General features: G+C 39.6%; 1 protein-coding gene across 4 annotated transcripts in view; it reads left to right on the forward strand.

Moving 5' to 3' along the window:
• The window catches only part of PACRG (parkin coregulated), a 485,180-nt gene that overhangs the window by 277,219 nt on the left and 192,455 nt on the right, over positions 1-15,506 (forward strand). The gene's annotated exons all lie outside the window — the stretch shown is intronic.

The raw sequence follows: 15,506 nt of genomic DNA on the forward strand, positions 1-15,506 counted from the left end.
AGGTCTGCACAGAACTTTATTTACGCAAGTATATTTGATGGATACGTATATTTTCAGAATATCCTTACTGACTCTACCTTTGCAGAGGTTTCTAAGTCTTCTCCATTCCACCTAAATTTAGTTCAAATAAGGTAAAGGGGGAAACATCAGTTAGTGGCAAGTCAGCCATTTTGGACTAGCTATTGACTCCTCTTGGAGATCTATTTGCCACAATGCATAATATCTGCAGTTCTGGAGTAAAACAGCATGGGTCAACCAATATAAATATGCTTAGCTCTCCTGACTTAACTGATGTTACACCAATTTATATCAAGAGAGGCTCTCAGAACTTATTTTGTAGTCATGTGTATGCTCTAAGAACTTGGCTATATTTAGAATGCAAGGGAATCTTGAGTATCCATGTTTACAGAAGTGCAGCCCCCAAAATACTTTAGTTAAAATGGTTATTTGAGCATTATCTGATGGCCTACGTATTACATTCAGCTGTAGGTATGATCACAAGATCAACTAAATATGATGTCACATCTCAGCATACCTATGTGATGTCTCTGGTCGGGAGAAAGGGCACTGAATTTAATACTTGTCTGAAATCAACCAACTTGCTCTCAATGTAGCACAAACACAAAGGCTGCATCTAGACTGGCAAGATTTTGCACAAAATCTTGCCACCTATCTAGACTGGCCACGAGTATTTGCACAAGAACACTGACTTTGTACTGTACAAAATCAGTGGTTCTTGAGCAAATACTCTAATGCTCCCGCTCAGGGATAAGCCCTCTTGCACAAGTATTCTTGCGCAAGAGGGCCAGTGTAAACAGACAAGTTAATTTCTTGCACAAGAAAGCCCGATGGCTAAAATGGCCATCGGAGCTTTCTTGCGCAAGAGAGCATCTACACTGGCACAGATACTTCTGCGCAAAAGCAAATCTTTTGCACAAAGGCACATGCCAGTATAGACGCTCTCTTGCACAAATACTTTTAACGAAAAGCCTTTTCCGTTAAAAGTATTTGTGCAAAATCATGCCAGGCTAGACGCAGTGAAACAGACTAGTGGGTGGTCTCTATAGGAATACCAATGAATCCTGTATGCAAGAGGCAGCTGATTCTCTGAGGGTTGGGTGGAATATCTGTTATCAGAGGTAGCCAACAGAGAGCTATGTTACACAGTAAAATGGAGGAGTAACTGCATGCACTCCCTAAATCCATGAGAACTGAAACAAGCCATGTTTGATTGTATTGTGGCTGCACCTACTACAATCATGGTCAAGGACCTTCTTGTTTTAACTGCTGTACAAACACAGAATAAACATGGTCCCTTCTGTAATTAACTTAAAATATAAAACAAGAGGCAATAGATGAATACAGAGAAATGTGGGAATACAAGGAAACAATGAGACAGTATTGGCCAGAATAATGAGGCAGGGGCTTCAGAGCACCAGTTGACCTAACTGTTGTTAAGTTTTTTTATAGGCCTCATGGAAAATGAGAGTTTTCAAGTGGGTATTGAAGGAGGATAATTGATTAGTTGTATGAAATATTTGGAGAGGCTCTCCATAAACAGAGGGTCATCATGAGAGAAAATAGGAAGGAGTTTATTTCAAAATTTAACAAGAAGATAATAGAGACTGGCAGAATTAGATCAGAGATAGGCGTCAACACCTCTATAACAATCAACAGGTCATGGGGGATAGGCCATGAAGCTGGAAAGTGAAGACAAGTGCTTATCTTTGCTGCAGTTGAGAAGAGAAAAGTATCCAATGTAGGAATGCAAAGAAGGGGTGACATGGTCAAAGAGACAAACCAGGAAAATCATCTGTGTGACTGCATTCTGAATGGTTATGAGTTGCTCAAGATTGCATTTGTTAGAACCAGAGAAAAGGATGCTGCAGTAATTGAGACACAAGAGGATGAGAGCCTGGGCACAAGAGTTTTAGATATGTGGGTGAAGAAGGGCCTTAGAGATGTTGTTCAAAAAGACTCTAAGATTTATATTAATTACTGGGTAGTTTGGCTGAAGCAAATCCTGTCATATAACTTTTCTTTTGGACTATCATCTCTGGTATCCCAAAATAGTTATGTAGTGTAGATGTATCCTAAGGTATCCAGACACAAACCAAACTAACACTTTGCATGAAATCCTGGCTTTGTTGAAGTCAAGTTTTGCCACTTATTTCATAGTCACACAAATGTACAGCTGGAAGAGACTTTGAAGTCATCAAGTCCAGCCTCCTTTAGCAGGATCAAATAAACCAAGACCATCCTTGACATTCATCCAGTCTGTTTTTTAAAACTACCAGTTAAGGGATCCCATAACCTCCTTTGGAAACCTAATCCAGTGCTAAGTTATTCTTATAGTTGGAAAGTTTTTAACCTAAATCTCTTTTAATTACTACTTGTCTTACCTTCAGTGGAGATGGGAAACAATTGGTCACCATCTCATTAAAAGCCTAAACATTTCTAAAGACTGTTATCAGGTCTGTCTCTCCTCCTCCCTCCCAGTCTCTTTTGTCAAGACTAAACATGCCTCTTCTTTTAACTTCTTCTTGTATGTCAAGTTTTCTGTGCATTTAATCATTTTGTTGTTTTTCTCTGGGTGTACGTCCATTTGTTCACATCTTTCCTAAAGTGTGTTACCCAGAATATGACAAAGTATTCTAACTGAGATCTCACCAATGCCAAGTAGAGTGGGACAATTACTTTCCATGTGTTACAGATGGCATTCTGGTTAATACACCCCAGAATTGTATTAGCCTTTTCTGCAGCTGCATTATAATGTTGACTCATTAATTTTGTAGTCATTATAACCCCAGATCCTTTTGAACAGTACAATAACCTAGCCAGTTATTCCCTATTTTGTAGTTGTGCATTTGATTTTTCCTTCTTAAGTGAAGTATTTTGAACATCTCTTTTTAAAAATTTCATCTTGTTGAAATCAAGTCATTTCTCCAATTTGTCAAGGTCTTTTGAATTCTAATGCTGGCTGGCCTCTAATTCTAGAACCCTCCCATCTTGGTGTCATCTCTTTATTTTAAAAGCATACTCTACACTGCATTATCCAAATCATTAATGGAAATTTTGACTAGTACTGAATCCCCAGGCCTGACTCTTGTGGGATCACATTACATGCATGCTCTCAGATTGACAGTGCACCATTGATAACTGTTCTTTGAGTACAGTCTTTCAGTAAATTGTGTACCACCTTTTAATCACTTAATCAAGGCCACATTTTCTTAGTTTGCTTATGAGAATGTCATGTGGGACAATGTAAAAAAAATCTCTAAAATCAAGAGAACACATTTACTGTTCCCTACCACCACCACGTGCACACACACACACTAGCACAATAAGCCCATCAAAGAGGGAAATTAGATTAGTTTGGCATAATTGGTTCATGACAAATCCATGCATCTCAATGCTTATAGCTCTATTATCCTCATGATGCTTGCAAACTGATTGCTTAATAATTCAAAACTTGGAAAGATACTGGAACAAAATTAAGCTGACTGGTCAGTAATTCCCCGTGTTATCTTTCCTACCATTTTTGAAGATTGATACTATATTTGTCCTTCTCCAATCTTCTGGGATCTTACCCATCCTCTGTTAGTTCTTAAAGATAATTACTTACTGTTCCAAGATTGCTTCAGCTAGTTCTTTAAGTACCTTAGGATGAATTTCATTGTGTCCTGCCAACTTGTATACATCTAACTTATCTCCATATTCTTTAACTAGTTCTTTTCTTAATTGTGTTGTGTGTCTGATCAACCTTTTTCATGAAGACTGACGCAAAATAGGCATTAAAAACCTCAGCTATTTTTGATATAATCAATTATTAGCTCTCCTTCCCAACTAAGTAAAGGACCTATTCTTTCATTCCTCTTTTCTTCCTCTTTATGTATTTAAAGAACCTCTTCTTACTGCATTTTATGTCCCTTGTTAGATATAACTCATTTTGTGCCTTAGCTTTTCTGATTTTGTTGATACATGGTTCTGCTGTTTGTTTGTATTCCTCATTAGCAAATTGTCCATGTTTCTACTTTTGGAGGATTCTTCTTTTTAGCTGAAGTCAAAATAGCCTAATTTGACTTTTGGCGCTATCTACATAGCAGAAAGTTGAAGAAAAACACTCTTCCTTTAACTTCCCTTACTCCTTGTGAAATGAGGGTTACAGAAGTCAGATTAAGAAGTCCTCCATCTTGACATTATTTTGAAATAACAGCTTGTTGTGTAGATGCACATTCTGTTATTTTGAAATAACATCAGTTATTCTGAAATAACTCTATTGTATAGACATAGCTATCATTTTAGTTAGTTTTTTTAAGCCCGTTATCTTTATTCTGCTGTTCACTCCTTCCTTTCCTTAGTGTCATGCAATCTATGATTACTTTCACCCAACTTGCCTTCCACCTTTAGATTTGCCTTCCACTTTCAAATATTACCCTGGGTTACGTCCTTCAATTTCTGGGGGGAAAAGCTTGTTCCCCTTACATTCCAAGAACTTATTGTAAATTTTGTCTTTTCCATATTACTTTTACAATAGATGTCTAAGTCATTACAGTCTTCCATTACTACCAGATCATGTGTTTTTTATTTTTGTTATTTGCTCTAGTAATGCCTCAACCATTTCTTCTTCCTGGTTGGTTGGTGTATAATAGAATCCCCCAGCCATAATAGCTCCCTATTTTTACCCCTTTTATATTTACCCAAAGACTATTGACTAGCCTTCCTGTCACCACCTTCTTAACCCCAGAACAAGTGTATATATTCTAATCTATAATAAAGTATTTCCTCCATTTTTATTGTGCCTGTCCTTCCTAGTTAAATTTTACCCCTCTATGCCAATAGTCCAGTCATGAGATTTATCCAAAGTTCTTGTCGTGCCATCAAAGCATAATTTCATTTAGGTACAATTACTTCCAGTTCTTTCCACATTCCTTGTATTTGTGTATAGGTATCTAAGATGTTGAGCATGAACAGATTTCCTGTCTGCATGTCACCAGGGTCTGATTAAATGTATTCTAGAATACTCAAGGAGCTCATAGAAGAGGTATCTGAGCCTTTAGCTATCATCTTTGAAAAATCATGGAAGACAGGAGAGATTCCGGAAGACTGGAAAAGAGCAAATATAGTACCCATCTATAAAAAGGGAAAAAAGAACAACACAGGAAACTACAGACCAGTCAGTTTAACTTCTGTGCCAGGAAAGATAATGGAGCAAGTAATTAAGGAATTCATCTGCAAACACCTGGAAGATAATAATGTGATAGGTAACAGCCAGCATGGATTTGTAAAGAACTAATCATGTCAAACCAATCTGATAGCTTTCTTTGATAGCATAATAAGTCTTGTGGATAATGGAGAAGTGGTGGACGTGGTATATCTACATGTTAGTAAGGCATTTGATATGGTCTCTCATGATCTTCTTATCAATAAACTAGACAAATACAACTTAGATGGAGCTACTATAAGGTGGGTGCATAACTGGCTGGATAACCATTCTCAGAGAGTAGTTATTGACAGTTCACAATCCTGCTGGAAGGGCATAACAAGTGGGGTTGTGCAGGGGTCTGTTTTGGGACCGGTTCTGTTCAATATCTTCATCATAAATTTAGATATTGGCATAGAGAGTACACTTATTAAGTTTGCAGATGATATGAAGCTGGGAGGGGTTGCAAGTAGTTTGGAGGATAGGGTCATAATTCAAAATGACCTGGACAAACTGGAGAAATGGTCTGAGGAAAATAGGAAAAAGTTTAATAAGGGCAAATGCAAAGTACTCCTTTTAGGAAGGAACAATCAGTTTCACACATACAGAATGGGAAGCGACTGTCTAGGAAGGAGTACTGCATAAAGAGATCTTGGGGTCATAGTGGACCACAAGCTAACTATGAGTCAACAGTGTGATGCTGTTGCAAAAAAAGCAAACATGATTCTGGGATGCATTAACAAGAGTGTTGTGAGCAAGATATGAGAAGTCATTCCTCTACTCTGCACTGATTAGGCCTCAATTGGAGTATTGTGTCCAGTTCTGAGTCCCACATTTCAAGAAATATGTGGAGAAATTGGAGAAGGTCCAGAGAAGAGCAACAAGAATGATTAAAGGGCTAGAGAACATGACCTATGAAGGAAGACTGAAAGAACTGGGCTTATTTAGTTTGGAAAGGAGAAGACTGAGAGTAGACATGATAGTGGTTTTCAAGTATCTAAAAGGGTGTCACAAGGAGGAGGGAGGAAAATTGTTCTCCTTGGCCTCTGAGTATAGGACAAGAAGCAATGGGCTTAAACTGCAGCAAGGGAGGTTTAGGTTGGACATTAGGAAAAACTTCCTAACTGTCAGGGTGGTTAAACAATAGAATATGTTGCCAAGGGAGGTTGTAGAATCTCCATCTCTGGTGATATTTAAGAGCAGGTTAGATAGACAGGTATCAGGGATGGTTTAGATGGTGCTGGGTCCTGCTGTGAGGGCAGAGGACTGGACTCGATGACCTCTTGAGATCCTTTCCAGTTCTAATGTTCTGTGATGTTATGATTTCCCTCTCCCATCCCCACTGATTTCCTTCTTGTTCCTACCATTTTGTTGTTTTCTGTGCCTTCTTCCCACCCAACATCTAAATCAGTTACAGTTGATGTTGTTATGCTCACTGTGGGCTTTTGTCACTTGCCCCCTTTAAATCTAGTTTAAAGTCCTCATTAAGTTGTCAAATTATTGTGCGAAGATACTCTTTCCCTTTTTGAATAGTGGACCCTATTTCTTCCCAGCAGACTTTCTTCAATGGAGTCAGGATTTTACCTTGTTGTTTTAATCTAGAATTCAATTGGAAGCAAATGCAAACCCCAAACTACAGGTTTAATGAGTCTGTTCAATAAAGGATTATTGTATTTTCTATACAGGACCTAATTTTCAAATGTGGTCACTTAGGTTATGTTGCCCAGTTCTGTGGTTTGGCATTAAAACTGACATTTGCAGCAGATGCCTATAACCCGTTTTTGATGTTTGAAAGCTGGCGTATACCCCAAATTTGAAAACTGGGTTCTCTGCCTATATATATGGGAATATTAGGGAGTATATCGTTGTTAAACATTTTTAGTACATTTGGATATATACCGTCTTTTGCCGTATATAACCCGCGGGTTATACATGTTTTTACACACACACCCCCATCCCCACCTCCTGCAGGGTATACATGTCCGCAGGATATACAAGTTTATTTTTACTTGCCTGCACTGTGCTCTCTGTTGCCCCCACCCAGAGGAGGGTGGGTTGAGTCTGACTGCGGCTGCGCGGAGCCTGGTACGAGTGTGGATCCCCTTCTGCAGGCCAGCCAGCTCGCCTGCGCTGCGCTCTACGTTCTCCCCACTGGCAGCAGGTATGTGCAATTACCTTAAAGTAGCTTATATAACCCGCGGCTTATACACTTCCGCGGGTTATCTAAAACTTTTTTTACATTCAGGAAAAAACGTGGGTTATGCACGGGCATGGGTTATACTCGAGTGTGGGTTATATGCTCTAATTTATGGTAATTGTAACTTAAACTGGTACCATACATGTTATATTTGTTCAAAACCAGCTTTTTTTCAAAGATGAATGTGTAGATTTAGAATTTAAGTTACATTTTTAGCAAGGTGCAGAAACATCAATACACACATCTTCAATTAACAATAGGGCTTTGGTGTTGAGTTTCCTGTGCACAATACTAAAAATGATTATTTATTTAGATTTATTATACTCATCAATTATCTCTAGGGATTTATAAAGATGTTTAAAACCACAGTAATTAAATCAACTCAAAACTGCAATTAAAGAATGTCTCTGAATTACCCCAGTCTTAAAACAAGGCAGCTTCTCATTAACTCCAGCTAACCCTATTGGATAATACCACATATAAAATCCCTCAATAAATATCTCCAGCCATAAAAGAAAACAGATTCTTCCCTGTCATTCAACCAAATATAACTGCCATTAAATCCCCTTCCATAAGAAAAACTAGAGAAAACAGATAACTCTCACAGAGTATCTGGAAGGTCATCAAATCTGGGCTCTGATCAGCAGAGAAGGGAAGCAAGTTCCAGATCTTACCAAGAACAGCCTGGCACCTGAACTCATCCATCATCTTTTTTTTATGTGCATCATTTGACTGTATAATGAAATGATTTGTCTGCATATATGAGAAAAATCCTACTCCATTTCCAGTGAGAATATAAACGTTACTCAGTGTCTTCCACATATTTCATCATACATAGTATTGACCCCCTATATATATATATATATATACATTAATATGCTTTTAAAAAGCATTTAGCCACAAAGAGCAAAGTGTTTCAGATGCAAAAATGAACAGTTTTCTTATAGCTTGAGAGGGGTAGCTGAGTTAGTCTGTAACTGAAAAAACTTAAAAAACAACAAATAGTCTAGCGGCACCTTAAAGACTAACAAACCATGTGGATGGTATCATGACCTTACTTGTACTCATTTGAAATGTAGTGAATGAGACCAATACATTTCAGTAAGCGCTAGACAAGTGAGGGGCAACTTAGGCTAATGAATGGGCAGAATGAGTGGCCATCCTTCATCTCAGTGTGCTGCAAGATTGTCATAACCAAGACAGTATCCTGGGATAGGGTAGTTTTCCTAACTACTCTTGCATGCCTAGAATTTTTGGGGTATGCTAAGGTTGAACTGCAGCAGCAGTTTGATTGCAGTGGGATCACATGGTTCTTCTTCAAGGAGTGTCCCTGTGGGTGCTCCACCTTAGGTCTTTGGCGTGCCTCTGCACGCCTAATCGGAGATTTACAGTAGAGGTGGCTTCTGGTAGCTGCACACATGAGGCAGACGGCACACACAGTGCCACTACCATGCATGTGCAGCAACTACCCCTTCAGTTCCTTCTCTTCCCTGGAAGGAAAAATCAACATGTCTGAAGAAGAGGGGAAGGCGGGGGGCGATGGTGGAGCACCCATAGGGACAACCATCTCAAAGAACCTCCATTACTGCACAGCTTGAATAACCTTCTCTTCTCACAATGTTGCGTGCAATCAGCATGCACATTACTTCACATGTCTTTTCTTTAAGTGCATGTCACTTTTGTAATACCAGTAGGAAATAACCTTTGTGGATGAAAACCAGCAGAATCTGACAATCCTTTGCATGGGCAATGGTAAACAAAATGTCTAATGGGCCACACACAGAATCCCAATAGGCTGAATGTGGCTATCAGGCCACAGGTTGCCCACCCTTCTGCCAGATAGTTTATTGAGTAGAGGTGTGAAATAATTGAGTGACCTGTACATTTAAGTTTGTTTTGTAAATGAGTTAAATCAGCATGGAAACAACCTTTCGTCAGAAGCCCTTTACTTATTGGCTATTGCTCTTCTGACCATTTGAAGGAGGGAATTAACTTTTTGATTCTGAATGAAAGATGATAGGTAGAGAGAGGATAGTTCATGAAAAGCTTTGAAAGTGAAGGTAATTAGCTTATGTTTGATATAATGGAAAACAGGAAGGTAGCGAATGAATGCAAAGAGAGGGGAGAAATGGTCTAAGCAATAGGCTAGACAAATTATCTGTGCAGCTGCACTCTGAATGGATATTGGAGGGACAAGATTTCATTTGTCATGGCGATAGGAAAAGGTGTTGCCATTATACATTGCCCTTTTTTAAATTGATTTCCATGATTCAGAGCTCTTTCGTTTGTAAATGCATTAGATTAGACAGAAAGGTCTTTTGGGGCACTGACTATCTTTGTGTTCTGTTTGTACAGCTCCTAGCACATTGGGACTATGGTCTGTAACAAGCCACGAAGTGCATCTCTCAGAGAAATAATAAAATATGTTCCTTTATTTATTTTCTTGTGTATATTTGAATTTTATCTGCCACCATGTTGCTATATAATTTAGCTTATTCAAGCCCTTCTAATGTGTTTTACAATGTTCTACAATTTCTACTGATCTTAAGTGCTTTTAGACTAAAAACTTTGCAGCCTCACTAATCACCCTTTTCTAGATCTGCAATAAATATAGAATAACATTAAACCTAGTTCTGATCCTTAGGGCATCTCTACTATTAGGTTTTTTTTTTAACTTTCCTTGCTCTAACCAGCTTTTAATTCATGAAAGGATTTTATCTCACTCCCTGTGGCTACTGAGTTAACTTAATAATCTCTTGTGAGGGACTCTATTGAAAGCTTTTGAACATCTAGATAGATATCTAGAGGGCCAGATATCCTTTATCTACTATTCTGTTAACTCTTAAAGCTGTCCTTCAGACCACTTTAATGAGAGATCAACAGACTGCAGTTCTAGCTCTTCAGAATCTAGTCTAAGGTAAGCAGACTTATTTAAATTAGAGCAAGTGGCATATACAACCTTCTAATTAAAAAAGATTTGGTGTCAGAGGCATCCGCTTAGTCCTTTCTAAATTAGTGAAACAGCCACTTGAATTACCTGATTTTTGTAAATTTGAGATTTCGTATACAGTCAGTTCTAGTTTGTAGAATTAGTAAAAGATGAGTTCTCCTGATGACAAATGCAACAATCCATAAGAATGATAAGGTGGCTTTGCAAATACAATATGAAGTCAAAGGGATTACTAGCATAGTAAGGCATGAGTTCTTATATTGTAAATGCCTTTAAGACAAGGGCCATGTGCACATGATGGAAAAGATTGGCTAAAGGTATGCAATCCCAGCTACATAAAAAACATAGCTGGAGTTGAGGTATTTTAATCTGAGCTTTGGCACCATCCCCAAAGTAGGATATCGATGTGAGACATGCTCCATCAACTTCCCTTACTCCTCGTGAGTAGAAGTTCTGGTGTCACCAGGGGCGATCTCAGCTTTTGATTTAGAGTGTCTTTACTAGCTCCACTAAATTAAACTCCAGGGCTGTGTCTACATTGGCAAGATTTTGCGCAAAAGCAGCCGTTTTTGTGCAAAATCTTGCCACCTGTCTACACTGGCCATGAGTACTTGCGCAAGAACACTGATGTTCTAATGTATAAAATCAGTGCTTCTTGTGCAAATACTCTGACGCTCCCACTCAGGGATAAGCCCCCCCAGCACAGCAGGGAGACCCGAGGCGGGACCTTTGCCCCGGAGCAAAGCCGCAGAGGCGGGGGACCCCGCCGCCTGTGCAGCTTTGCTCGGGTCTGCCTGCTATGCTGGGGAGTCCCCTACAACACACCAGAGAGACCCGGAGCAGCTTTTCTCACTCCGGAGGACGCGGTGGCGGGACCGCTGCGCTCTGGGTGGTCCCGCCGCCCGCGAGCTCCGGGGTGAGAAAAGCCCTGTTCATAAGTGCGGATCCGACATAAGTCGGATCCGCGTAAGTCGGGGACTGCCTGTACAATGAAGGTACTCCTCCTTTGTTTTCTTCTATAATTAACTGTGTGGGGGGTCTTTACTAGGTTGCCCCCACTCTTTTCCACCCAGACCTCTTTAGTAGATAAATTGATTGGACCTTACAATTTCCAGAGAGGCTTCAACCAACTCCCTTGCTTTCCATCCAGATCCCTCCAGCAAATCCACTGCCTGGGCCTTACAACCCACCCTCTCATAAGAGGGGTAAGATGGACTTTAATGATGGGGAGTTGGCTCCCTGCAATACCAATCACAGGAGTCCCCCGCTCACTCAACTGCCAAAAACCTCTCCGTAAGTCCTTTCTCTAAGACATTTATCCTTTACTTGTACTCCTTCTTTTATGGAATACCTGTCCTGCACTGAATATCCACCACAAGGAGGCACCAGCCGTTAGCTTGACTGCCTTCTCCCCACACTCACCCAGGTTCCCAGACATCTCCCAATGCCAAATATATGGTGGCACCAGAGTCTAGTATGTGTACACTGTTCTCCCAAAATAACTGGTGCTCCATAGATTATGGTAAGATATGGGATTACTACCCCCCCAGCGGGCACCAGAAATTTGGCCACCTCCCTGCTTATGTATTTCCTTGTCTTGTCTCCCCTGCAAGAGTTCATGGATTCCCACCAGACCCTAAGCTTAAGCTTATCTGACCAGACAATGTTAACACCTGGAATTATTTCCAGTATTCATGTCAGGCCCCTCTTTGTTCAGAGCAGTAGTTCCCAAGTCATATTCTCTCAGGTGTGCCCCCAATATATTTTGTAGCCACTGATGAGCCCACACAGTATACAACAGGACAGAGTATCAGTTGATCCCAACATGCCTCTCCATGCATGCCAACTGAGCACTGCTTGACCTCAATCCCAGGTGCGAGTCCTAGGGCAGTTTAGAGGCAAGCTTGCGAGCTCAAAAGACAATACTGTGCCTGCAGACCCACACCCTCATATGCATGGCTGGCTATGTGATATCTGAAATGAGAATGTAACAAATGAATGCTGATTTTCCACCTGATTCCTTATATACGTCTGGAAAGCATTAGAATGCCACTGTCTAGTTGCCTGAATAGCCTCGGCTTCCATACCTAGTTGTGTTGCTGCCATAGCAATCCCTATTCTGAATTAACTAAATTCATGAACCAGCAGCCCCAAACTGAAGGCAGAATTTTCCCAGTTTACTGTGGATGTAATAGCAGAATAATTTCTAAGACAGTCTTAACAAAGAGTGTGTGGGAGGCATATTATGCAGTTGTGGTGTTTGTCTGTAACATCTCTCAAAGCTACCTAATCAATCACATGATCAAGAATATGATTTGTTTATCACCCTAGAGAGGCCATCAGTAAACAAGTTACTTGGCTGTAAATAAATGAAAGTGGGGTAGTGTTAAATAATGCAGAGCTAACTAAGAAATAACCCAATTACAGCCAGATAGAGAAGCACATCTGTTTTTGTACATAAACTGTACCTATTCCCTTATGTAATTTTCTTAGTTCCTTAAATAATGATTAGCCTAATGACAAAATGTTTTCCCTCTACTAATGTGTTTAAAATTGGCAGATTCAAGGCTTTGTGAGTTCAGTTTTTATTTTTAGTCTTGTTTATAATTATAAGTCTAAATTTTTAGACTTGATAATCTAATTCATCAGACTTGAACCAGGTTATTAGATTCAAGTCCTTATTCTGGCTCCTATACATGGGAGGGAACTTTAGAGGGATAAACCTCTGTCAGGGTTTCAGATGGGAAAGTGTATGCGAGCCTGGATTTGAGAAGTGCTCATATCAGAAGTCCCATATTCTGAGTATTCATTGTGAGTTTTGGTTAGTGTTCAACTGGCATCCAAACTAAACTCCCAAGCCTACTGAGGTTTGTATTGTACTGAGGTATCATTATTATATTTGTAAATTTTAGATGTCTCCTTGGAAGGTCAGACTCCACCCCCAGCTTTGTGTAAATGGCGTCTTTTCTCCTTTTTCATTTACTAATGATTTATTGGGTCAATATTTCTTAGTGCTGTAAAATTACAATACTATAGTCTTGCCATCTGATTTCTGTCCTCCTTAAATTGTTAATAAAAAATTATCTTGTTATTGTTCTGACACAGAAAGCAGGCACTATAGCTTTGTTTTATTGTATATGTGATAGTGTTACTATATATTTCAACTTAAGAAACAAATGTCTAAATTCAGAGCCTGATGGGAAAAGTATCTATTTAGTCATTTTCACTCAGAGTAATAAAAAAGTAACTACACAGTTTAAACAGAAAAAAAGCTTTGCTTTTGGTCATTGAGCCATGTTTTAGTTTTATTATTTAAGGAAAGTAGTATAGATCAATAAGCCAAGGAAATGTGATAAATTCTGTCACACTTAGACTTGCATTCTACACAGTTTAAAACCTTCTTTAATAAGTAACATCTAAAGCCATAGGCCTGCCATAATCATAAAATTATGTGCATGTCTGAAACATGTAACAAAATATTATAAATGAACAAAATGTTAAATATGCAATACATTGCAAAAGGTATCATAATAAACATTTTGTGCTATATCTTCATTATTCAAGCAGGGCAATTCTTTAGATATCTGTTCATAATTTTTCCTTCAGAAATTTCACTTGGTTGCATGCCACTGGTTTCACTTCCTTCTGGATTTTCCCCTCAATGTTAACATTACTTTGTGCACCAACAAAATACAGTTAATTTGTCACACAGCTTTGTCTATATGGCTAGAATAAAAAAAATACAGCTGGTATCCAAATAAAACTAATTGTTAAGCTGCTGTCTTTGAGAAGGAGTTGATGCACAGGTGCTGGCTCTGAGTTCTCTGGAGCTGAAGCACCACAGAAAATAAAATAGGGAGTGTTTCAGGGACCCAGGCTGGCTGCTGATCAGCTGTTTTGTGGGCCCAGGGTTGGCCAATGAAGCAGTAAGTGACTGGCAGGAGGCACTCGGGGAAGTGAGAACAAATTACAGGTGTGCGGGGAGCACTGGGGGCAGAAAGAAGGGGAGAATGGGAGGCATGTATGGGTGGGGGGGCAGGATGAGGTAGAATGAGGAGTGAGGTTTCAGGGCAGGAGTGGGGGTGGAGCACCCACTGGAGGGGGAAAAAAGCACCTGTGAGTTGATCTTCCTTCTGTTTTAGCATGATAATTTATTCTTGAGAAGTAATTTATAGTTCTGTGCCTCAAGATTGTTTCCCTATTATCTTAACTTGTTTTACCATAATTTTTATCAGACCTCCCACCTTCAATAATCAGTTAAATAACATTTGGAATTATTTTTGGAGTGGGTAAAATCAATGTTTCCTCAGAAAAATGAGTTTTTGGAGTTTTGTTTTATGCTGAATCACCATTGTGTATTTTACAAGGTGGGGCAAATTAATCAACTGCCCTTTTAACAGGGTTTTTAATGGAGTTCCCTATTGTATGGAGCAGAGAATGCATGGGAGGTCTACCTGCCTCAGCAAAGGAAATGGGAGATCAGAGATCTGCAGATGCTTTATCTGCTGTTCTCCCTGCTCTCACTTCTCGGGGGGTGGGGTGAGGTGTTATGGTCAGATAAAATGGATGTCTCCTGCCTGCCTGCTACTAGGAGTGTTTTATTCCTCTTTGCTAAACATCTGGGTGGGAGGTGGAGTTCTCGCCCCTGCTCTAGACATCTTTTTTTTCAGAACATTGGGGGTTCCATTCACGCACCTGTCAAAGGCTGGAAACCCTCTCAAGGATCCTCATGATCCACAATGATTGCAAATAAGCTGTCCTAAGATGCAGCCCGAAGAATTTCTCAAATGTCAAACGGAGGGTGGGACTTAATCCTGTTTTATAGCTACGGGTGTCTCAGTGGGCTGTTACACACATCCATACACACGCTCCTCCCACATTAAATGTATGTATATAAATGAGGCTTATATTTGACAACTGCAAATAACTTGGGTACAGGGTTTAGTAAAATAGATGTTAGCAGCAATGCATTTTTTATGTCGTGTGCACTATTATTTATATCCCAGTCTAAAATTTCTCATTTATTGTGTCTGTCGGTTTCTTATGACATAGCATATCTGAAACAAGCACAGAGATGAGTCAACTGGGTGTGTTTAAGTTATCTGGAGGGGTTTTTTTAAGCAGCTAGAAGGATATGAATAGAAAAGCATGCAATC

This window comes from Pelodiscus sinensis, chromosome 3 (assembly GCF_052426305.1).
Source record: "Pelodiscus sinensis isolate ZL-2025 chromosome 3, ASM5242630v1, whole genome shotgun sequence".
NCBI classification, from domain to species: domain Eukaryota; kingdom Metazoa; phylum Chordata; order Testudines; family Trionychidae; genus Pelodiscus; species Pelodiscus sinensis.